The 26,197-nt window shown below is 40.3% G+C and overlaps 1 protein-coding gene across 8 annotated transcripts in view; it reads right to left on the bottom strand.

Annotated features, from left to right (window-relative positions):
* NSD3 (nuclear receptor binding SET domain protein 3) overlaps positions 1-22,769 on the bottom strand; it is a 106,106-nt gene extending 83,337 nt beyond the window's left edge. For 7 of the 8 annotated variants that reach the window (XR_003005926.1, XM_024765154.1, XM_024765156.1 and 4 more), the window contains exon 1: positions 21,651-21,759. The gene's annotated coding sequence lies outside the window, so the exon portion shown is untranslated. Of the gene's footprint in view, positions 1-21,650; positions 21,760-22,683 lie in introns of those variants that run through there. The other variant, XM_024765155.1, reaches the window with a different exon arrangement.
* Between the last annotated feature and the right edge of the window lie 3,428 nt (positions 22,770-26,197).

Here is a 26,197-nt window from a genome sequence, read left to right as displayed (position 1 = left end):
TTTCCAGGGGAGCCTTTTTTTTTTTTTTTGGCGGTACGCGGGCCTCTCACTGCTGTGGCTTCTCCCGTTGTGGAGCACAGGCTCCAGACGTGCAGGCTCAGCGGCCATGGCTCACGGGCCCAGCCGTTCCGCGGCATGTGGGATCCTCCCGGACTGGGGCATGAACCCGTGTCTCCTGCATCGGCAGGTGGACTCTCAACCACTGCGCCACCAGGGAAGCCCCTGAGGTAGCCTTTTAAAATGAACTCTAAGCTGCTGACTAATTTCTGGGTTAAAGTGGAAAATATGCTTGGTTTAAAAAATAAACAATTCAAGAGAGAATATATTCCCTTTATATCGTCATGTGATTTTACTCATTTATCCACCAAGATACAAAGGGAATCATGTCATTTTTATACAATTACTGACAACACGCACCCAAATCAAAGTAGTTTTACTCCATCTATATCTAATAAACTCAAGATGTATCAATAGAAGATACCTTTCTAGAATAGGATTTGTTACATGACATTTATTCATTAAACAACTAAGCAAAGGCATAAGATTGGCCACTCTCTTCAATAAATGAAGAAATAAAATATGAGTATGATGCTTAAATAAAAACAAAACAGAAATAAATACTGGTGAGGTTTTCTCTTCTTGCTCCCTACTCAGGTACAGTATTTTTGTCCTACTTTTTTTCTTTTTTTTAACATCTTTATTGGAGTATAATTGCTTTACAATGGTATGTTAGTTTCTGCTTTATAACAAAGTTAATCAGTTATACATATACATATGTTCCCATATCTCCTCCCTCTTGCATCTCCCTCCCTCCCACCCTTCCCATCCCACCCCTCTAGGTGGTCACAAAGCACCGAGCTGATCTCCCTGTGCTATGCAGCTGCTTCCTACTAGCTATCAGTTTTACATTTGGTAGTGTATATATGTCCATGCCACTCTCTCACTTTGTCCCAGCTTACCCTTCCCCCTCCCCATGTCCTCAAGTCCATTCTCTAGTAGGTCTGTGTCTTTATTCCTGTCTTGCCCCTAGGTTCTTCATGACCTTTTTTTTGCTTTTTTAGATTCCATATATATGTGTTAGCATACAGTATTTGTTTTTCTCTTTCTGACTTACTTCACTCTGTATGACAGTCTCTAGGCCCATCCACGTCACTACAAATAACTCAGTTTCATTCCTTTTTATGGCTGAGTAATATTCCATTGTATATATGTGCCACATCTTCTTTATCCATTCATTTGTCGATGGACGCTTCGGTTGCTTCCATGTCCTGGCTATTGTAAATAGTGCTGCAATGAACATTTTGGTACATGACTCTTTTTGAATTATGGTTTTCTCAGGGTATATGCCCAGTAGTGGGATTGCTGGGTCATATGGTAGTTCTATTTGTAGTTTTTTGAGGAACGTACACACTGTTCTCCATAGTGGCTGTTGTCCTACTTTCTCAAAGACACAGTAGTATTCCTACAGAATGCCCTGTAATCTATTAATTTTACTCAATTTAAATAAGAATGCTGTCACAAAAAGCTACATATTGTATTATTCCATTTATATGAAATGTCCAGAACAGGCAAATCCATAGACACAGAAAGCAGAGCAGTGGCTGCCAGGGGCTGCGAGGAGGAAGGAATGGAAGCTAACTGCTAGTGGATATGGGATCTCTTTTTGGGTGATGAAAATGTTCTGGAATTAGTGGCTGGTTGCACAACCTTGTGAATATAATAAAAACTGCAGAACTGTACCGTTTAAAAAGGCGAACTGTATCTCAAAAAAAAAAGGAATGTCTAGAAGAAATCAAGAAAGTATTTGTGTATGTTTCTCAACAATGAAGTCTACAATACCTATACAAAGATTTACTGGTTTCAACACACATGTACACTGTACTTAAAATATGGGCTTCCCCGGCGGCGCAGTGGTTGAGAGTCTGCCTGCCGATGCAGGGGACACGGGTTCGTGCCCCGGTCCGGGAAGATCCCACATGCCACGGAGCGGCTGGGCCCATGTGCCATGGCCGTTGAGCCTGCGCGTCTAGAGCCTGTGCTCTGCAACGGGAGAGACCACAACAGTGAGAGGCCCACATACCGCAAAAATAAATAAATAAATAAAATTAAAAAAATAAAAAGCTCTACACTTATTAAGCTACAGCAATTAAAAGGTGAGGTACTGGCAAAGAGACAGACAATGAAACAGACTAAGATCCGAGACACAGACCCAACTCGATATGGGAATTTGGCATGTAACAGAAGAATCACTGCAGATGAGTGAAGAAAGGATAGAATATTTAAAGAATGGTACTGGGACAACTGTTTATCCATATAGAAAAAAAATTAGATCCTCACCATATAATACAGCAGCTCCAGGTGGATTAAAGACCAGATATAAAAAGTAAAACTTAAAAAATTTTTAAGGAAAAACAAAAACATAAAACGGAAGTAGATCATTATGAACTCAAGGTGGGGAAGGATTTCTTAAACAATACATAAACAGTAAAAAACACATTGATGAATAAAAGCAACAATATTTTTTTAAAAAACTGTATACCACAAGATCACACAAACAAGTGAGAGGGCAATTCTCCAGACTGCAATGCATTAAACCAAAGCTGGGTTCTGCCCTCCAACCTTCTGCCAACTTTCCTCAGTTCTTGCTATGTTCACTGGCTGTGCCTTATCATCTCATCTGAATTAGAGTAACAACTTCAAACTGCTCTTCCTGCTTTCAGAGTTGTCCACCTCCAATCTACCCTCTCTACCACTGACAGTTCTTAAAAAGAAAACAACCGTTTCCCCCCACCCCGCCACCCCCAAATTTAATAACCTCCCATGGCTCTCCATGCCTTAGGATAAACTCCTCAAAGCAAAAGGTCTCTCTTGATTTGGCCCCTGCCTACCTGTCCAGCCTCCCCTCCTCCTGTTTCTGCTTTCCCACTTTGCCTTCCACCATTCTATCATTTCCTCTCTCATCAACCACTTAGCTTTTGTACAGATGTGTTAAAATACTCCAAGAAGCTTTCCCGGACCACTCCTCACCCACCCTCTGAAGTCCCTGATAGCATCCTACCTATACTCTACCACAGCACTAATATATCACAGAGGACCATCTTGACCTAAATGACGCGTGTGTGTGTGCGTGTAAGCGAACATGATCTCAAAACATCTGTGTAAGAAATAAGAATAAAATACTTGATTACATCCATTCTGGATACCAGCTGCTGTCTGTTAATTGCCCTCTGTAGGCTGAGACAATGTTGGGCGGAGGTTCATGCCAGCTCCTCCTTCCTTCCCATTCTGCTGCTACTACAATGGGAAGGAGACCAAAAGTTACAGCCAGGTTGTCCCCACCCCAACCTATACAGGCTCCTCTAATAAAGCACATATTTATTGAGCACCTACTACATGCCAGACATCACACTAAGCACTAAAGTCATAGAGATGAAAATTCAGACATGGTTCCTGGAATTATACAGTTGCATTATTACCGGAGAGAGAAAAGCAACAAAGGGAATGTGCTGGAGATGAGGCTCAGTAATACACATTTATTCATTTCACATCGAGTGCCTGTATTATGTTTAGTCCTAAGTACTAGAGATAAAAGATGAGCAAGACAGAGTCCCTGTGGACAGAAGGGACAAGTGCCCTGGATGACAAAGGAAAACATCCAAGGTTGAGGAGCTGGGGGATGTGAGACAGAGAGAGGATGCAGGGGACCTGAGACATTTCCAAGTATAGGAAACAAAAAGTCCTAACCTGTGGAAGGGAGGGGAACTCCTTTACAAAGACCTATATTAACCATCACCTAAAATGGTTAAGAACTTCCTTGGCTTCTTAGTTTCACATCTTCTAAATGATCTAGATTATATATTTCTTGATATGTTGCAAAACCAAATTACAAGAATTTGATGAAAGCACACTACATAATTCAGGGGTATAAAAACAACTTACATGCCAGAGAATATGGCAAAACTGGAAGTTTATGATGAGGACATGGGACTGCTTCATCTCTGAAACCCAGCCAACTACAGTGGCTAGCACATTATCAATAAACAGACTGATCACAAACAGAAAGGAGTATTGCAGTAAGGAGCCATAGGATTAGATTAACAATGTGAGTATTTTAACATGAGCTCATAATTGTTAAGTAACTAGTTACTGAAATACCACAGGTGTTTGTTAGCAGCATGCATTTAGAACTGACTGTACAGATTTACTTTTTCCCTCGTAAAAAGATCACGAATAAAGCTGGGAAGTAGCTGCACAAAACCAAACAAGCAGCAGGTAATCAGGTCACTAAGAGGAAAAAGAACAAAATGAAACTTCCCCCTATTATTTTTAAACTTTTTCAAAAGTTTAGTATGTAATCTGACTATATATTTTATCAAGTAACCTTTTCATCAGAATTAGAGTAGAAGATATTTTATTAAGTGCTGGAAATTCAGAGTATAAACACATCACAAAAAAAGAGTCACTGGCTGACAAGAAATGTATTTACATAACCATATTTAATTCGAAGCTCACTACCATGAATCTAATAATTCTACAGGCATACATAAACTATTAACGTAGGGACTTCCCTAGTGGTTCAGTGGTTAAGACTCCGCCTTCCAATGCAGGGGGCATGGGTTCGATCCCTGGTTAGAGAATTAAGGTCCCACGTGCTGCAAGGTGTGGTCAAAAAAAAAAAAAAAAAACACATTTAAACTATTAACATATTAGGGTTCATATTTTCCAAAACAGTAGTTATATTATGAAATGAAGCTCTGTCTTTCGCTCAGTGTATAAAAACTGCAATCATTACTAATGGGATTAAGAGAAACTGTCACAACATTATCACTGTTGAGCATAACACATGATAAGAAGAATATAAAACTCTAATGAGTTTCTAATAAAATGACTTCCCTTTTTTGAATCATTTATAGCCTAATACAAAACCTGTACTAAACACAAAATCAGCTTATATTAGAATGCCAACCTGTATTTGAGGCAACTTTGAGTAACTTCAGCATTCAGAGAATTGCCAAATGTGTTCAGATTTCTGAAGTTCATATTTACCTTTAATTTCCAAAGCAAAGGGTAGCAGTGCCTCTTTGGTCATGGAAAAACCAACCAGCCAACAAAACAAAACTACTTCACTTCTAGCAAAGGTACTGGGTACTTTTATGTTTTGCTCACTGCTGTAACCCTAATCCCCCAGTACCGTAAGGGAATGAAAAAGGCTGTTAAATGAATACAGGAATGGCAGAAAAGACAAGCGGAAATTAGAACCACTATTTTACTGAATGTTCATTTCCGTCCAAGTAATGAAGACAGAAGAAAATGTGTTTTGGCTCTCAAACTACAGTCAAAAGTACAGCCCCAAATCACAGCATTAGTATATGCTGTAACAGGACTTCAACTCCATAATCTAAAATTATGCAGATAATTTCAGTGTGGACCTCATCAAATCTCTGTGTTGTTATACTAATCTCTAAAATTACTAACATTTCCCAAGAGCCAGATACGAGTTACCAAATCAAATTTGGTTTTTAGTATCTGGACTTTACATAACCCACTGATCACAAAGTGATCCAAAACTCAAATATATGACTGAGAATCAGACTAAGAAGGCAACATACTTATCAATGAGTTCGCACTCTTAAACAACGTTTTTGAACCCTGGCACTACTAACACTTGTTGAGAAAGGCTGTCATGAGCATTCAAGATGTTTAGCAGCAGGCCTCCCTGGTGGCGCAGTGGTTGGGAGTCCGCCTGCCGATGCAGGGGACACGGGTTCGTGCCCCGGTCCGGGAGGATCCCACATGCCGCAGAGCGGCTGGGCCCGTGAGCCATGGCCGCTGAGCCTGAGCGTCCAGGGCCTGTGCTCCGCTACGGGAGAGGCCACAACAGTGAGAGGCCCGCGTACCACAAAAAAAAAAAAAAAAAAAAAAAAAAAAAAAAGATATTTAGCAGCATCCTGGCCTCTACGCACTAGATGCCAGTAGTACCACCTGCCAGTAATAATAAAGGATGTCTCTAGACATTGCCAAATGTTCCCTGGAGGGCAAAATTGCCCTAGGGTTGAGAACTACTGCCCTAAAAGGATGTTCACGAAAATGGAAATGCTTACTATAGTCTGTTCTCTTTTGCTTTGCCTTTTACTTCTCTGTAGATTCTATAATGAACATATAAAAATGTTAATATGTCTCTTCAAAAGAAAAAATCAATTCATTAATTATAAATCAAGAAAATGCTCATATTTATTCGGCTTCTATCCTATTTTTCAATGACTAATACACACAGATGTTTTCCTGAATATGCCATATTTCTGAGTATTCAAAAGGTTAAACAAAAGAACCTGCAACAACTCAGAATAGATCCAGATTTTAATCTGTATAAGAATCTCTCTAAAATTTCAAACAAAAAATACTTTAAACATGCTTCAAGTAAAATAATATAATTTACTGAGGACTTACAATGTGATGTTCCAAGTGCTTTACAAGTATTATCTCATTTAATCGTCAGAAAACTCCTGCAGAATGGATACTAGTATCTCCATTTTACAGATGAGGAAACTGAAAGACAGACAGGTTAGGTGGCCTGTCCAAGGTCACACATAAAGTAAGGGGTAGAGCCAGGAGTCAAATCCAGGCAGTCTTGCTTCATGGCCTGCACCCTTTACCACATGCTACACTGTCACTGACCACTGAACCACTTTTCTGTCATGTCTGTATTAATTCAGAAAGGCAACCATTACTGCTTCAGAAAACATCCCTACAATTAACAAAGCCAGCATCTTCAACTTGTAAAGAGGCTGTGACAGACAGAATAATGACCCCCCACCAAATACCCACATCCTAATCCCTAGAACCCGTGAACATGTTACCTGATGTGACAAAAGGGACTTTGCAGATCTGATTAAGTCAAGGATCTTACAATGGAGAGATTATTCTGGATTATCCAGGTGGGCCCAGTATAATCACTAGGATACTTACAAGAGAAAAAGGGATGGAGAAGAGTCAGAGAGAGATCTGAAGATGCTCTGCGCTGGCTTTGAATATAAGAGGAAGGGGACCATAAGCCAGGGAACGCAGGCACCTACAGAAGGTGGAAAAGGCAGGGAACAGATTCTCCTCGAGAACCTCCAGAAGGGATGCAGCCCTGCTCATACCTAGATCTTAGCCCAGAGAGACCCATGTTGGCCTTATAACATCCAGAACTATAAGATAATAAATTTGTATTGTTTAAAATTTTGCTGTGTTTAAGCCACTAAGTTTGACATCATTTGTTAGAGAGGCAAAAGGAAACTAATATAGAGTCTTCTCTGACAGCATTTCTAAACACTCCCTTGCTGTGGGGAACGTGAAACAGAAAGAGCACTTTTTTTTTTTTTTTTTTGCCGTACACGGGCCTCTCACTGTTGTGGCCTCTCCCGTTGCAGAGCACAGGCTCCGGACGCGCAGGCTCAGCGGCCATGGCTCACGGGCCCAGCCGCTCCGCGGCATGTGGGATCTTCCCAGACCGGGGCACGAACCCGTGTCCTCTGCATCGGCAGGCGGACTCTCAACCACCGTGTCACCAGGGAAGCCCCAGAAAGAGCACTTTTAAAGGTCTTACCCCATGACAACATGAATAGTCCTATCTATGGCTACAAATATGCTAATATGGCCTACAACCTGTCCCTGGACAGCCAGGAAAGCCATCAGCCTGCAATTGCTCAGAGGACGCTGCTGTCACCTTTTACGCTGCAGAAGAGAAGTACGTGATTTCTTCCCGTTTTGTTGGCAGTCACTCCTGCTTTCTATGCTCTGGAGTTAACTTTCATTCTAGTTGGAGATGTGATACAAACAGCGATGTGGCAGCAAAGCCAACACCACGCATGACACAATAACGTTATGGGTCCTTTTATTACTAAAATACTTACTGTATCTTTCCATTTCTGACAACTAAAATCTCTGGGCCACACTGGATTCTGTGGCTGATTTTCACAAAAATATGTGGTGGGTGTGGAGAAAACTCGCAGTAGTAAAGACAGCACTATGGTTAAGAACCACTTTTTAAAGTCTGTTAATTTAAACATATAATAGCCACAGTTAATAAAGAAAAGCCCCTTGCAGCCATCCCAAAGAACTCTACTGAGTCAACATTTTTTATAATGAATAACCTCTAACTGGAAGTTTATTTTGTAAAGGTGAATAATGTATAAGTTCCCTAAATAAAAAGACTGATTCATATCTCAAAACATTAACTATTTAAGACTATGTATAGGAATAGATGAGTAAAAATAAAACCCTTTCCACACTTATCATGTTGGCATTTAAATATCAGAAATTAAATGACCTAATTTACTGCATGAGAACATTTGATCTCTGACTACTCACAGATAACTCAAACCACTATCAGTTAAATACCGCTTTTATCAGGTAAAGTGCCTATGTCTGCTACACAGTGATGTCCATTCATAGATGACAAGTCAAAACAACACACTGGAAAACTAGGATTTGGCAGTTCTCTCTGTTCTGACCAATGGCATACAAATAAATGACTTCGAGTAAATCCCTTAATCTCTAAAAGGTTACGAAATGAGGCTGAATACTCAAAAACCGATGATGGAAAAAAAAAAAAAAAAAAAAAACCAATGATGGCAATATTTTCTCACTTGTTTTTCCATTTTGTCAACTCTATGATTTTTTAAATAAATTTATTTATTTATTTTTGGCTGCGTTGGCTCTCTGTTGCTGCGCGTGGGCTTTCTCTAGTTGTGGCGAGCGAGAGCTACTCTTCATTGCGGTGCGCGGGCTTCTCATTGCGGTGGCTTCTCTTGTTGCAGAACACGGGCTCTAGTCATGTGGGCTTCGGTAGTTGTGGCACGTGGGCTCAGTAGTTGTGGCTCGCTGGCTCTAGAGCGCAGGGTCAGTAGTTGTGGCGCACGGGCTTAGTTGCTCCACGACATGTGGGATCTTCCCGGACCAGGGTTCGAACCCATGTCCCCTGCATTGGCAGGTGGATTCTTAACCACTGCGCCACCAGGGAGGCCCCAACTCTATGATGTTTTCTGTGGAGAGGATTTATTTAGTACATATGTGCATGCCTGGACAAAAGTTTGTCTATTTTTAAAGTAAAAGTTCCCACAGAAATGTTTCTATACAGACTCATTCTAAACTAATTGCTGTAAATTACCCATATCAACACCACCAAGATAATCAAAAGCCGGGCCTCACCTTGCCTATTCCCAGACTCTAAGTGGTTTGTTATTCCAGATATATATCTAATTCCTCACAAAGTCCTTTTTTTGTTTTGTTTGTGACATGGTTCATTACTGAACACCAACTATGTACCAGGCCCTATTCTAGATCCTGGGAAATCAAAGGAAATATGATTCTGATCTCATACAGCAATAAACATGAAAATTTCAGAAAACGATAAGCTTCTATAAAACAGGGTAATAGGACACAGTGACTGGGGGTCTGGATTGTTATAAAAAGGACTAATGGAATCCAAACCAGGAACTAGTCATATAGAAAGATTAGAGGAAGACACGTGAAGAGGTGATCATCAGACATATCTTTTATTTCCTTTCAAGTTCTCTTTGTTTCAGAGGCTTCTGAGGTTATAGTAAAAATATTTAAATAACAGTCAAGTATTCCAAGTAATATAAAAAGTTTAAGATTTCCACATTATTTAACCATAACTACTCTAAAGTACTACTGAAATGAAATCATTTTGTTGGTCAGCAGTACATAGTCTGTTAATAACTGCATTGATTAAAAGAGTTTTTAAAAATACTTTTATATTTTAAAAAAAGGGCTTCCCTGGTGGCGCAGTGGTTGAGAGTCCGCCTGCCGATGCAGGGGACACGGGTTCGTGCCCCGGTCCAGGAAGATCCCACATGCTGCGGAGCGGCTGGGCCCATGAGCCATGGCCGCTGAACCTGCGCGTCCGGAGCCTGTGCTCCGCAACGGGAGAGGCCACAACAGTGAGAGGCTTGCGTACCGGGCCTCTCTTAAATATTTTAAAAATATTTAAAATTTGTATATTTTAAAACAATAATCAAATAACTATTACTAAGTTGTTTCCTGTGAATGGATTTATTCATTATCTAAGAGAGTAAGCATTTGGAAAAATGAGATTTTAAAGTCCCAACCCCACAAAAACACAACAAAAGTAATCACAAGAGCAAAGAATGTGAAAATGTCCACTTCTACTTAATTCTTTCCCTTCACTAATAATATCTAAATCTGTGCTAATCACACGTGGCTACTGAATTGTAAACAAATTAAAATTAAATTAAAAATTCAGTTCTGAAGTACACTAGCCACGTTTCAAGTGTTCAAAATCCACACATGGTGGGTGGCTACTATACAGGACAGCACAGACACAGGGTATTTCCATCACTGCAGAAAATTCTCTTGGTCAGTGCTGATGTAAATCATTTCTCAAATTTGACCCAAACAAAAACATCCTAAGAAAGCTTATAAAAATAAGGTTAATTATAAACTTTTTAAAGAAATTGGTGAATAGTACCGTATAACTAGACAGAAATCACATATGAGGAAATTTAGCAGACACATATGCAAGAATAAAATAAGAGTAAGATAAATCGGGGACAAGGAAAAATGCGCTCTGACATTGGTCTTGCAGTCATGAGTCTTGAGTTTTAGCTGTGAGCCTACCTCTCTGAAGAGATAGACATATTTGGGCTTCTGTTTATAGCCCATAATAGAGGTTAAATCAGGTGATCCAATCACCTGAAATGACCCCAAACAATGGGAAAGTGAGCTGTGATTCCTCCTAGTCACCAGTACATAAATGTAGGGGTTGGATTTGCATTCTGACAAGAACATATGCGATTTTAAAAATTAACTTTAATGTCTTACCTACCCTCTTAACATTATTTAAAGATGTTCATTATTTGCAATAGCAAACAATTATTTGAAATTCACAACCAACACCTATTTGCCTAAATAAGATTTTAGGGGGTAGAGCATGACCACCATATTTCTTTCTACAAAATACTCTAAGTAATCAAGGTGTATTAGAGAAGTAGCACCTTTTCTTATCATTTTTAATTTTCCTTAGTTTATACCACTAGTAATAGAGTAATACTATTGTTAAAACATACGGTACTACTCCATAATCTGTTTAACTCCAGTATCATCACCCCAAATATATTCTGAAATTTTCACTTAATAATTTTCCACTAAAATTGTGTTAAGAGAAAGATGATGGTCAAGGACATGAAAATATCCTGTATAAGGGAGTGACCTATGTGAAATGAAACACAATTAAACACCAAAAAAAACCCTGTCACTAAATACAGTCACACAATTTTCATTTGACTATGATTCTATTAAGTTACACAACATTTTAGGTTGCTTTGTAGTTCTTTTTTTTTTCCTGACTAAACCACATTACTTATTGAACTGCCTTGTACCAATACAAAACTTACTAATAAAACATGCAATTTCCCTTATCTATTTGGTTTAACCTCGAAGTCTTCACTTTGTTCTTGACCACACCCGGCAACAACAGACATGGTATTATGACTGGAAGAAAATTCCCATTAAATTATTTTCCGGGCTTCCCTGGTGGCACAGTGGTTGAGAGTCTGCCTGCCGATGCAGGAGACACGGGTTCGTGCCCCGTTCCGGGAAGATCCCACATGCTGCAGAGCGGCTGGGCCCGTGAGCCATGGCCGCTGAGCCTGCGCGTCTGGAGCCTGTGCTCCGCAACGGGAGAGGCCACAACAGTGAGAGGCCCGCATACCGCAAAAAAAAAAAAAAAAATTATTTTCCAATCCCTTACATCAAGGGACTGGCTCACAGTGAAATTTATGACAAACTAAGTAACTTATATCAGTCATCTCATTCCATTCACTATGAAATCTAGTAAACTAACAAGTTCATCCACATATTTTCCTTCCTCTTTCCCTAACAAATTTTTAAATTACAGAAAACAGGTTTGAGATTGTTCAAATTTTACTTTCTTTTACCATATCAAGGCAAGGTATCACAGAAATTATAATGTAGTTTTTAAAGTACTAAGCAATTAATTTATCATAATATCTAAAATGATAATTTACTAAGTTTATTTTTCCTATAAAGACCAGAGGTTTTTCTTCTCTTTTTTTTTTTTTTTTTGGTTCATCAGGTTTATCACTTTAGTATTTTAGGTTCAATTATATTCAACATTTCATTTTTAAAATAATAAAAGAACATAAGGAACTTCATACTATATTCAAATTTTACATTATCACCTATTTGCTTAATCAGAACATGAAGCGTTGGTGAAGCTATAGCCATCATGCTTTTGTAATAACAACAGTGGAAGTAAATTTGGACTGGAAAATTAACTTCATGTTCCTACTTGTAACAGCATGAATTCTCTTTACCAACTGAGAAACACCCATATAACCCACGCAAAGATTCTGCTCAAGCACTAACTAACATTCAACTTTTAACTTCTATAAAAGTGAGTTTAGGCCAACTGATTCACATCTTCATCGATGAAACATTCGACTAAAGACTAACTCATTTTGCATATGCTATTATTCTTATATTTTTAAAAAAGTCATTTATTATCAGCTACATGCCTGGTCCAGTTCTAGGCACACTCTAACACTTCTAGTTTAGATCCCTATAATTGCAAAAAGTAGTCATTTTCATCTCCAATTCAAAGGTAAGAATACTGAGCCCCAGTGGTAGAGGTACGGTGGGAATAAGAACTCGGGTCTCCCTGACACTTGCCCTACACTCCACTGCCCATCGAGTTAAAAAAAAAAAAGTTTTGTTAAATGGCTTAAAGCAAACAGAACAACTTTCAGGGTGAAGGTCAGTTACAGCAAAGCAAACCTCTCAATAAATAGAAAGCCATACATTTTATACAATAAGTTTGCTATAGTTAACTACATAGGTATAGCATACTTTCCATAGACATTTCCTAATATAAGGTGTTTCTGAATAAAATTTGAATGAAAAGAAAGGTATTTTATTTTATTTTATTTTATTTTTTTGCGGTACGCGGGCATCTCACTGTTGTGGCCTCTCCCATTGCGGAGCACAGGCTCTGGACGCGCAGGCCCAGCGGCCATGGCTCACGGGCCCAGCCGCTCCGCGGCATGCGGGATCCTCCCGGACCGGGGCACGAACCCGCGTCCCCTGCATCGGCAGGCGGACTCCCAACCACTGCACCACCAGAGAAGCCCAAAAGAAAGGTATTTTAAACCACATACAACGCTTTCTCAATAAAGGCATCGTGACTGAACAGAAAGATACTTTTATAATTCAAAAAATCTACCACATCCTTTGTTTTATAAGCTTAAACTTTATGTCATGTTTTCTTAACACAAGAATATGAGCATCTTGTTTTCATAGATGACTTTTAAAATCTCCATAAATTGATATAAAGTATATATCATCAATTACAACTCAATAAGGCTGGAAATAAAATTTTTCAAAATAAGTGATAGGAATTATAAAGAAAAAATGTATCACACAAGCTGCTGCGTTCTTGTATACCTGTACTACACTTTAAAAACCACAAGTAAATGCAGTTTTTTAAAACAAAGCCTTTCTGATATTGCTAGGAGTTTAAACTGGTTCAAACCTTGCTGGACACGTTCTAAAATCGACAGTGGTGATGGTGCACGATTCTATGAATATACGAAAAACCACTGCATTGTACATTTTAAATGGGTAACTTGTACGGTACGTGAATTACTTCTCAACGAAACTGTTATTAAAAAAAACCTTTCTGGAGAAAATATTGGAAATATGTGTCAAAAACTTTTGTAATGTTCAGACCTGTTAAGTAATTCTACTTTTAGGAATTTATTGTAATCAAATCATTACAGTCATACAACTTTTTAAATATGTAAGAATGTTCATCAAATTTTATCTAAAAATTGCAAACTGCCTAAAACGCCATCAACAGAATAATAGTAAATAGATATGGCACAACCATACAATGAAATTATATATCAGTTTAAAAAATCACATTCTCAAAAAAATTTATTTCACAATAAAGCAGGTTATAAAATAATATTATATACTATTCCAATTTGTAAAAAAAAAATACAGGTATGCATAAGAAAAACACTGGAAAGATACAGAACAAAATGTTAACTGTAGTTGTTTCCAGTTGGTAGGATTTCAGGTGATTTTAACCTTCTTTATATCTTACTGGTGCTCAATTTCTCTACAGTAAACAACCCTTTCGTAACTTAAACATAATAAATGTTATTTTAAAACTACCAGCCACTTTGGAAAGTACAAATTTTCCATTAAAAATTAAAAACTAATAGTGCTGGGGGTAGTGGTGGTGGTGGGATGAATTGGGAGATTGGGAATGACATGTATACACTAATATGTATGAAATAGATTAATAAGAACCTGCTGTATAAAAATAAATTAAATTAAAAAAAAGATTCTATAAGAAAAAACCTAATAGGGCTATCAGCATTTCTTAGGGGTACTGTGTGTGTGGACCTATATGCATATGGGTGTAATACCTTAATTAAGACCTTAACCTCAACACCCTAATTCTATGACACAATAAAATAAATTCTAATGATCAAGGCTAAATTGTACAGGTGATAACAACACAGAAAGCATGAGATGACCAAAAGTATATTAACCCTACTTCATATACAAAGCCAAATTACCTACTTTAGGCTTAAAAAACCATTACATTAAATTATGTGTGTTTCCACATCTAGAAAAACTCAACATATACAGTCATTTCAAGATTTAAAATAATTATTTCTCATCCTTGCAGGAGAAAAAAATAGCAAGGGATGTATTTAACCTTCACCCAGAATAAAAAAGAACAACATTCTATTGGAATTTTAGGTGAAGCATAGCATGAAGTTTCTCACCACAATCAAATATGAAATACCATATTGCAATGTATTTGGATCCGGCAGAGATCAAGAAAAACACAGACAGCTTCAAGTAACAAAATTATAATAGCCAAATAAAGGCTTTAATTTATGTATGCAGATGTGTTATTAAAATGTCCTTCTTAAAGTCCACATTGCAGAGTTTTATGCAAATAGTCTGTATTCATCAGGTAGTCAGAGGGGAAAAATAATTTAACTTTGGGACTTCCCTGGTGGCGTGGTGGTTAAGAATCCACCTGCCAATGCAGGGGACACGGGTTCGAGCCCTGGTCCGGGAAGATCTCACATGCCACGGAGCAACTAAGCCCATGCGTCATAACTACTTAGCCTGCGCTCTAGAGCCTGCGAGCCACAACTACTGAAGCCCGCGCGCCTAGAGCCCGTGCTCCGCAACAAGAGAAGCCACCGCAATAAGAAGCCCATGCACCACAACGAAGAGTAGCCCCCGCTCTCCACAACAAGAGAAAGCCCGCGCACAGCAATGAAGACCCAACGCAGCCAAAAATGAACGAATAAATAAATAATACAATTTTTTTAAATTCTCAAAAAAATTCAACTGTTTTCTGCTATCAAAATCCTCCAAAGTCAACATTTAACCTTTCCATACACATAAGAAAATATGTCTAGAAAGTCAGGGAAGCATATTAAAGTAGGTTTCTCCAGTTAAAAAAGAAATCTGGTTCACCTAGCCAAGATGCAGACAAGGTAAGAATCAAGAGGCACCAAGGATGGAAGAGTCAACATAGATTGCCACTGTTCAGGTTAATACTTTTTCTAATGGTTACATTAATGTGAAAGCAAGAGAGTCAAACTAGTTTTTGTAAATAAGATACTTAAGTTAGGTATCAGGCACAGATACAGGCAAATCTGACATTACCTAAGCAAAAGCCATTGTTAGAGTCTGCACATAAATCTAAAACCAGTAGTCACTGAATCCTACCAAAAACTGCATCAGAGATGAATTCTGAAGAAACAGCTTTATGCAACATGGCATGATTCTTGTAGGATTCAGCATTACTTTTTGTTTCACATTCATTAGTAAAGCACCAAGATTTCAAATGACTAAATGACTACACTAAATGTTAGGAAACTTTTTTTAATTGCCTAGATAACCCTTTTGATAACAACAAATAAAAACTGGCGATTCAGTTTTTACCTGTGCTGACTCCTCATGGTTATTAATTTTTCAGCTTTCTTTTCAGCACAGTGTTATCCCTCAAGTCCAACTACCACCAAGACAATACCACTTAAACCAATGAGACTGTCTCTGCAGCTTTTCTTACAGGGCAGATTACCTGGGTGGTGACTACATGATGTTTGTTTTCTAATTATTTGTTTATACCGTACATTTAGGTTTTACGCTTTTATCTTTATATGTCATGTTTTACAAAAGTCTTTAAAATGCACTTTAAAAAGTCTTTGCTTGTTTGTTTTTTATGTACAGCTTTCTTAAGACTCCACAGCTAAGAGATGTGAGTAACACAAGACTCACTAGACACAATACCATCTTGGCTACAGCCAAAATGCCAGTAGGCAAGCCTCCACATGAGACTTCCTAATCTTTTGAATCTCAAATAAATTTGATAAACTAAATTTTATTTTACCCACAAAATCCCAGGAAGCCACACACTTCTTAAATTTAAAATAGCTACTTATTTAAATTGAGTTAAATAATTATTGTGCTTTCCAACTTCACACACACACACAAGTTATTGTGCTGGAATTCTATCCAACACCTCAGAAGATATCACGTAAAATAAAGTATTATTAGATAATATTCATATATGTATATGGTTAAAATGGAAACTATATGAACATAAATTTGTAAAATTTTCCTATTCACTCTCTCAATATAGTTCTAAATCTAGATGAAAGAGGGATCAGAGTAGAAAAAAGAATTCTCATTGTAGATCAATGATAACACAGATTCACATTTAAAATTTAAGAATAAGCCAAGAACCATTTATCAAAGAGCTTTTCAAATGCAAAATTTTGTCAATAAGCGATGTACTTTAGAAGTAACAAAACATCTATCTAGTAAAAACTGAACATTCTCTAAATCACAAAATTTTAAATATGCCTTTTTCCTTCTTTTCATGCCACCCTGTACTAGCACAACATAATACATAAGTGTTTAAAAGTACTTATTAAGTACTTAGTAAGGTCAACAATAAAAACAAAATGAAAAACCTCTGAGTATTTAAAAAATGTGTTAGGTAGTCGTAGTATAATCAGTTTCTTAAATTTATCTTTATTTATATTTATTAAAAGATTAGCCTGCAGAAATAAAGCTCACCATTCATTTAAAAACTCAAATGCGGGCTTCCCTGGTGGCGCAGTGGTTGAGCGTCTGCCTGCCGATGCAGGGGACACGGGTTCGTGCCCTGGTCCGGGAAGATCCCACATGCCGTGGAGCGGCTAGGCCCGTGAGCTATGGCCGCTGAGCCTGTGCGTCCGGAGCCTGTGCTCCGCAATGGGAGAGGCCACAAACAGTGAGAGGCCCGCGTACCGCAAAAAAAAAACTCAAATGTTGGACATGTTATTTATTAACACATGAATAAATCATCTTAGTTGCTCTTTCAAAAAATAATAGACTCCTATTTTTTTTTAGTAAAACTAAAAACAGCAATAAACCAAAATAGATTTTATGGATAGATACCAAATTCTAAACCTTTTTAAAGCTTTAATGATTTTAATTTTTTAAGTGTCTAAAACACACTTTTTGTTTTAAAGGAATTCAATGAATGTATCCACGGTTATGAATTTTCTTCTTGATAGTAAAAAATAATTAAAAATAATCAGTGATGCCTAAGATTTTTTTAAAACTTGTTTTCAATTAGGTATTCTTTCCAAGTTCTTTTCCAGGACCATGATAGACCTTTTATTTTTTTATTTCATTGATAATTTTGTTAAAACAGGAAAAATTCTGCCAAAACCACTTCATTACCCAAATTACAAACTTCAAGATACCTGGACAAGACTCATTTATGCATGTAAAATTATTTTGTATAAATGCTGTATGTACAACATGGTGAGCAAAGTATGGAAAAAGAGAAGAGCCTTTACCTCACTGCAACTTAATCCCCTTGTGCTCATTATACTAACCATGCCTAACCTTGAGTATTCCCCCTCACCTTGAGCTTTCACAGAATGCACAAATACTTCCACAATAATAAAGTAATGTGATGTGGTATAAAGAGTCAAGTGACAGGTTTTTCACCAAAGCCTTGGACTTAACTTTTCTGGTCTCAGTGATTTCTCTTGTAAAATAAAGTAGTTGGACTATATCTCTTCTATTTAAATAGGCTGTTAGGGACTTAATTCAGGCCCCGCTACATTACTTGTAATAGCAAAAACTTGTTAACAACTTAATGTTAATATTAATCAATATTTCAAACAATGGAATACTATATGACCCTTAAAAAGAAGAAAGCTGTAGGTCCATATGTGCTTGTTTGAAAGGATGTCCCAGGTAGCCTACTAAAACAAAAAAGCAAAATGCAAACTGTGTGATAGAATGTGTATGTATTTTAAGACAGATGTACGTACATACGTACAGAAATTTTCTAGGACACCCAAGAAACTTCAAAATGGTTGTCAGTGGGGAACAGAGTGTTAACCTTTTTTTAAACCTCTTATAGTCTTTTATAATACTTCAAAAAAATTAAATAATGAACGTGTATTATTTTTATGAATCTTTACAAGAAAATAAAAGTAAAGGTCTGCTGATCAGGTTTTATAATTAGAAAAGACCTGGGTTCGTACACTGGCTTTGCTGTTTACCATCTGTGTGTTATGAAGGTGTTTAACCTCAATCTCTCCATCTGTAAAAAAGGAGTTAACAGTACTAGCCCTCGCACAACTGCTGAGAGGATGAAAGGAAATCATCCATGTAAGACATTTAGCGCAGCACAGTTAGAGGACAACAGCTATCAGTAGCCATTACTAGGCTTATTATAAATATTATTATAAATTCCAGAAATGGAGTGTCTTTTAGAATCAGACAACCGACTAAAGACTTTGACAATTCATTCAAGGATGACCAATCTCAAAGGCAACCAATTCCCTTTACCCCAAAATCATTCAATCTGATCAGTATAAGAAAGGGCATGTCTATTAACTTAAAGTTAAAAAAAAAAAAAAAGCTATCACAGGTAGCAGGTGAGCTGATGAGGGACATGGTAATCAGAGCACAGTCTGGGCTTTAATTAAGTATCAACTAACTAGAGTAGCCTTCTTCATTACATGTGGATACCTAGCCAGGAGCCAGAATACTCATGACAACTGGGCAGGCGACATTTATCTTTACAAAATGCTGAATATCTAGGAATAAACTTTTTTTTTTTAAAGTAATTCAAGCTTTCAAGAGTCTTTTCTTATTTTAATATACAACAATTTCTCATTTTCCTATTTATGGCACTGATGGTTCATTCACAAATTACTTACAAATAACATGTCAATCAAGTGAGAGATATAAAAATGAAATCTCCATAAAAATAAATCCCAAAAAAGCATACTGAATGGATTTTTTGAGTGGAACTTTTTCTCATAAGATTTTTAAAAATTCAGGCTGAATATTATCAAATCAAAATAAGTTGTATATCTGACCTCTATACTAAAAGTGCTCTCCCACAGTAACACTCCAACAATATTCAATTTAATTTTTCCAGCAGACCAAGAACACATCCTAAAATTCGATATAACAACTTGAAAGGATGAGGAATTACGATAGATTAAATCAATATGTAGCACAACTGGTTTGAGTCCATCATATTACAATTTTAACAGGCCTTCCTGGTATTAGAGAACAGTTTCAATACCAATATGACGGATTAAAGTTTGGATTCTCCCAATTACAATAATAAAACAAAAACAAAAGGTCACACACATTTAATCCTTTTCAATATGAAAATAAAACAGGCTCCACTTAGTTCAGCTACTGTAAGTTTGTTAGTATTTAAAGCTTTAGAATAGTAACTATTTCAAATCACATAAGTAGGTACACTTGAATACATTTGAGAGTTACTGTAGCTTTCCTGAGAGTGACCTGAAGTTCCCACCAAAAAATCCTGGCACCTGAATGACGCTCTGAGCTCTGCATGCCTGCTTCATAGATCACTGCGCTGTGCTGAACTGACATTTGGAGATTGTACCGGGCAATTGTATGAAAGCAAAGAGAAAGGATGGAAGAGAGTTTATTTTAAAAAAGAAAACACTTCTTAACACACCCATCACCTATAAGCAAGAGCCATCAGAAACACCATTTTAAAATACACACATTTCTAATTTTCCAACACGCAAACTACAGCAAGCAGATAATGTACCACAGCAGACCTTCCTACCCCTCCTCTCCCCTCACACAGTGCTTTGCCGAGAGCACAAGTCCAAGTAAAATAACCGAGGCAATTTCCTTGTTTACTTAAAGAATTGCAGAAAACATGTTGACTGCTTCCGAGGCTTCTGAAACAAATGAATTTTCAATATTTAAAAGCCTTTTCATGATCATGTTTGAAATAAGAGTAGTAAGGATTCCTTCAGCTAGTAAAAAATATAGTTTTAACTTTATTAAAGGGGTTAAATTTTACACCGCAGTTCATTAGCATGCCTTGTTCGCAACCAGAAGGAAAAGGGGAAGGGGGGGGCAGCAAAACACACAAGATGGAAAACATTACTACCTCCTTTGGTGGTTATGAATAATTTTAAATGACCCCAAGATGTATGGGAAGAGTTCATGAATAGAAAGAAAGGGGGTTAACGATCTGAACTGGCCCCTTCCAGATTCATACTGATGTCGGAGAGAAGGAATTTATTTACACTGCAGTGCCTGGCAGCAAACATGGCTGCCCCTGCCCCCTTTAAATCTGAATAGTCTTCACTCCTCACCAAAACCATGAAATTATGGCCATGTCTCTCTCTGTCTTGCTACCATTACACGAACACACCTCCTCCTCCCTCAAAGCACCTCAAAGCTGTAAAACCCACACCCCCCCATTTCACAACACCATAACACTAGCTTCTCCATTATCTAGCCTTGAAAGAAAAGGCACAGAATACACACAAATATAGGAACAAAAGGCTTTCCCTTCCTAACACTTTAACAACCCCCTTCCCCTTCTCTTCCTCCCACTCTGTGACGCTTGGTCCATAGTTCTCATCCTTCTCAACATTCAGTTAATTTCCTTCCCGAGCCCGATCCTGGGTCTCCCAGTTCCTGAGTCTATTTCCTATCTTCCTATTGCATCCTGTCTCAAGCATTTCTCATCTCATCCCTTTTTCCTAATCCACCTTTTCCTCCACTTCCATTCCCTCGTGTCTCCCTTGAGGCCCCATCTCTCCACCTAATTCTTTCTCCTTCCCCCAGACCCTCCTAGTTCCCATACTCCACCCCCAAACCTGCCTACTTCTCTGTCCGCCCAGGTCTCTAATCTCCAAACCTAACTCTTCTCCTCTCCCCCTGCCCCTCCCCCGTTCCATCTTTATCCCCGCCCCCATCCCACCTCTACTCCCAATTCCCAGCTTAGCGCCACTCCATCCCTTATCCCAATCCTACCTCTCCTGCCCCACCTCCCAATCCCCTCCACATCCCCTGCCTTGCTTCATTCTTCTAGACTCCCCTCGAACCCTTTCAGGCCACCCGCTAGTCCTCCCATCCCTGCTAAGGTCTCTCTCCCTACCCGGGTCCCATCCCTAGGTCGCCCCCTCCTCGCCGTCCCCACCTCAGCGCTTCCTTCCAGCGCGCGCGCACACAAACACACACACACACACACGCATTCACTTTACCTTCACTTTGTTCCATTCTAACCCCCCGGCCGTGTCAGTACGATCACAGGAGACACACGGAGGCCCGGAGTAGGGCTGGGGTGCAGGCAGCCGCCGGGGCCGCGGGAGGAGGAGGCGGAACCAAGCTAGGCCGCATGAAATCCCCGGGCTAGATTTCCCCCGCGCCGGACGCCTCTGCCATGGCGGCCGGCACCGAGGAGGGCCACGGCCAGGCCGGGCCGGGCGCGCAGCAAGAGGAGGAAGACTGCGGGCGGTGGGGTGGGCAGCGGAGCCGGAGGGATGGGGGTCGCCGCGCAGCTGCAGCTGCCAGAGACCAGCCCGTGGCTGGCGGCCGGGCTGGGGCAGCAGGGTCGTCGTCGGGGCTCGACTCGGCCTCGCACGCCTCTCCGCGGCGACCAGTGGACAGTCCTCCTCCGCCTCCACCTCCGTCTTGGTCGCCGCCGCCGCCCGCTCCCGCCGCCACAGGCACCGCCACCGCCGCCGCCGCCGCCGCCGCCGCGCACAAAGCCCCCCCCACCCCGACTCTCGGGGCGCCGCCGCCGCCAAATCCTCAGCCGCTCATTGGCCGCTGGCCGCGGCGCCTGCCGGGAAATGCAGTCCGGGGCTCGGGGCGCAGTGGGCTAAAAGAGGAAGAAGCCAGTCGGCGGGCGGAAAGGAGGGGCTGGGGGAGAGCCTGAAACGCCAGCGGCCCGGCGGGGTCTCGGCTAGAAGTGAGACCGCAGGCGACAAAGGCAGAGAGACAGAAAGGCACGACGCGGAGGAAAGTGAAAAACAAAACAAAACTAGAAGGCAGGATAGAGGTTGGGCCTGGGAGGCGAAAGTGTGCTTGTGCGTGTTCTTTGATGCTTCTAACAGCACATGTCAATCACCAGGTGGAACTGCTTGGGGTGACACTGCGATGCCCTCCCTAGACCTTAGAAATCCCCTACAAACGGGCGCCCGGTTAAGATGAGCGGGAAAGGGGACAGCGATTTCTGTGCCACCCTGGTTGTCTCCCGCCCGACAGCTGTCACAGAGGAGCTCCCTGTCCCACCGGGCTCTGCGTGTGGCAGCGATTTCCGACCGGAGCCTTGGGGTACAGTCTCGGATGGCAGACTCCTCGGACGCCTCCCTGGCAGGCCCCGGGCCCCACACGCCTGCTTCCTTCTCGCCCCGCGGGCCCGGGGGCTTGTGGGTAACAGGGGGAAGGAAGGCAGAGCCTTCCGCACCCCAACCCAGAGGGACCGGCGGGCTCCCCGCCCGTCACGTGCCGGGCCCTGCGCTGCTCGCGGCTAGACCTGCGCTTTGAGGGATGAGGGCGTTTGTCCCAGACAGAGCTCACGTACGCAAGAATGAGAGGACGAAGCGGGAGTCAAGATTCTCTGTAACCCTATATCCCTCCCCATGCTAGGAAATTTATGTGAAACAATAGAAGGTACCAGGTACGTGACACAGTAAACTCCTCTTGCAGGAGTGGGCCGATTTGGTGATATTTCCTGGGGCCTGGTGATAATGACTTAGAACGTCGTAGCACAGACATGAAAGTACAAAGGAAACACAGGAAGCGACCAGATGAGGAAACCAATACTCCGTTCTGAGAATAATAAAGTCATATCAGCACTAGACCTTAGACTCTCCATCGACGTTACAGTGCTGTATCTATTTGGTACCGTTACGGGCAATCCCTGCTACCTTTATCTTTAAATACCACTTAAACAGGAAATTAAAAGATTCCTACAGACCAATTATTTTCATGATTTCTAATTTTGCATTCGTTTAAAACACACACACACACACAACCCTGTTAATAATGCTAAGGATGATATTCAGAATTAAGCATTCCCATTACTGTTAATCATTAACTATTTCTAAATCTATGCTTGTGTGGTTCATATGCTTGTGGTACCAAAAGTTAAAGGAATCAATAAAAGCACAGTTTTGTTTTAAATGTCTTCTCCAAAGGGGGCCACATCACCTGAGCTTATTTCAAATGTTTGATTCTATCTCCTGGAAAGAGAGGTTAAATTGGTCTTTTTTTTTCCTTTCCTATGATCCTTTCTATCTTCATCCTTCTTTCCCACCTTCCTGTATTGACAAGAGTTTAAAATTAAACTTACGTGAAGTAAATGCATAGTCTCTTCCTGCATAACATACACATTGTTAATAATATTTGATGTGGAGCCGTACGTAGGGAAATGGCCATTAAAATAATAATTTACATTTTTAGCATCTAACATCTTATGAGGTTCAGAGCATGTTTTCTATTCTTCTTAGAAAGTGAGCAAACAGTTCATTAAGAAAGCAATCTGGGACTTCCCTGGTGGTGTAGTGGTTAAGAATCCGCCTGCCAATGCAGGGGACACAGGTGTGAGCCCTGGCCAGGGAAGATCCCACATGCCGCGGAGCAACTAAGCCCATGTGCCACAACTACTGAGCCTGTGCGCATAGAGCCCATGCTCTGCAACAAGAGAAGCCACCACAATGAGAAGCCCATACATCACAACGAAGAGTAGCCCCTGCTCGTCACAACTAGAGAAAGCCTGCGTGCAGAAACAAGACCCAAAGCAGCCAAAAATAAATTTAAGAAAAGAAAATTTTAAATTTTTTCTAAAAAGAAAGCAATCTAACACAATTCTCAGGACCAAGATTAGGGAGAAAAAAACATTTTTGTTTGTCTTCTGAAGATTATATTAAGAAACTCATTACATGATAAATCACTTATCCTGAAAGTCAAAAAAATCACCAGGCCTGATAAGAGAAGGCAGACATTGTTTTGAACCAATGGATTTCAATAAGAAAGATTCTTAAACCTTCCCTTTTTAAAATGGGATTGCTGACATATGGCCATGGTAGAAAATCTAGCTCATCTTTCAAATACTGGGCTTGGAATCGTTCATCTGGTTTATGAATACTTAATGATTTTCACTGTGCCTGGTTGTAAATGAATACAATGCATGAATAAGAATATTTCCCGGCATAAAATGTCTCCCGGGGAACTGAGAAGAATATTTTTGCATCTTTTATGATCTTTTGCAGAAAAGCACATGTACATCATAGTGCAGTGATTAATTTATGAAATTAATGTGAAAATTATACCTACCTACCTTTTAGAGTTCAAAATTTACCATCGGGAATTTTCAGGGAAGGAAAGGTAAAGAGACTTTATAAAGCTTTGTAGATTTTGTTAACTCTCGTAAACATAGAACGTGAAGTGAAACCTTTCCGTCTAAAGTTGGGTATCAGACACGCACAAAGGGCCCTCTAGTGGCCAAACTGAAAAGTTTTGCCTATGTAACAGTGGATCCATTTGGTTATTAGCTAAAAAATGCTTTGTGGATTAAAAGCAGTCTACATTTTTTTTAAAAATGAAATTTTATATACCGCCATCTTTTATTCTTACAAATGTGCAGCCCAGATGAGTAAGGTCTGTGGTCAGTCACACGTTAAGAGAAGTATTCTCCGTGTGAAAGCAATTCCTTCCTGTCATGTTAAAGTAGAGCCACCAAAATTTTGTTTTCCTTCTAGAGCCAGATAAAATGGATGGGTAGAGATAACTGGGGATAGAGTACATTTTTAGATCTTTCACTTTCCCAAGATGGCTCAGTTCCCCATCCTAGGAACTGAAGTGCCCCCAAACCTGCAGTGCCAATGTCATTGCACAGCTACTATAATATACATTTTAAATGTTATTTGAGAAACACAAACTACTGAACATAACCAATATCTGTTAAGAGAACATTTATAAAGCAATTTTATTTAGTGGAATTCAGATTTCCATATGAAGATTTCATAGCATTCCAGTTTTGGGGCCTGAATATAGGAGAGGGGATGTTTTCCTCACCATTCCCGCCCTTTCTACCACTCCCTCCCCTCACTGCTTTCCCCGCCCGCAGTTGCGGAGTTGGAAGGTCGGGGAATATATCAGAGTGATGTAATTGGTGACTCCCAGATAGTCACCATGGCGACTATCAGGCATATTACGCGACTGGTAGGGTAAGAGCTTCTTTAATCCAGCTTCAAGGAAGGGTGTTTTTTTTGGGGGGGGGGGTGAATCCACAGCCTACAGAGTGTGAACAGGCAGAAAAGCGTCAGTATTGAGCCCCCCCAGCATAAACACTCCTTAAACTAAACCCAGTAGAGAGGTCATTTCGCCGGTGAGAACCAGACCTTGCGGTCCCCTGGGCTGCCATCGCGAGGGACGCCTTAGCGCCCCAGAATCTGAGAGCTCATTGGTGGGTGGTGTCGTCACTCAGAGTGACGTAATGGCTGAGGAAAGAGGTGGAGCCATAGAGAGTTGGCTTCTGGCCCTTCTAGCTGGGGGAACTGTGGGAGGAGGGGAATTGGGAAGGCGCTGGAGGACTGAGGCAGCAGTTCCGGGGAGCCTGCCGTAGGAAGTAGGGGTGGGCGGGCCAAGTCCTCAGGCTGTTACTTGGTGGACCGCGCCTGCCTGTTTTCCTCCGGAGCCCGCTCCCTCCGCATCCTGCTCCTCCCATCAGCGCCCAGATTTCCAGACAGCTTCGAGGCCCCACCCCGCGCTCTCCTCAGCCCCTGACCTCAGCCCCCCGCCC

This window comes from Neophocaena asiaeorientalis, unplaced genomic scaffold (assembly GCF_003031525.2).
Source record: "Neophocaena asiaeorientalis asiaeorientalis breed wild unplaced genomic scaffold, Neophocaena_asiaeorientalis_V1.1 scaffold14, whole genome shotgun sequence".
NCBI classification, from domain to species: Eukaryota; Metazoa; Chordata; class Mammalia; order Artiodactyla; family Phocoenidae; genus Neophocaena; species Neophocaena asiaeorientalis.
The sequence above is the reverse complement of the archived record's forward strand: the minus strand, read 5'-3'. Positions and strand labels throughout refer to the sequence as shown.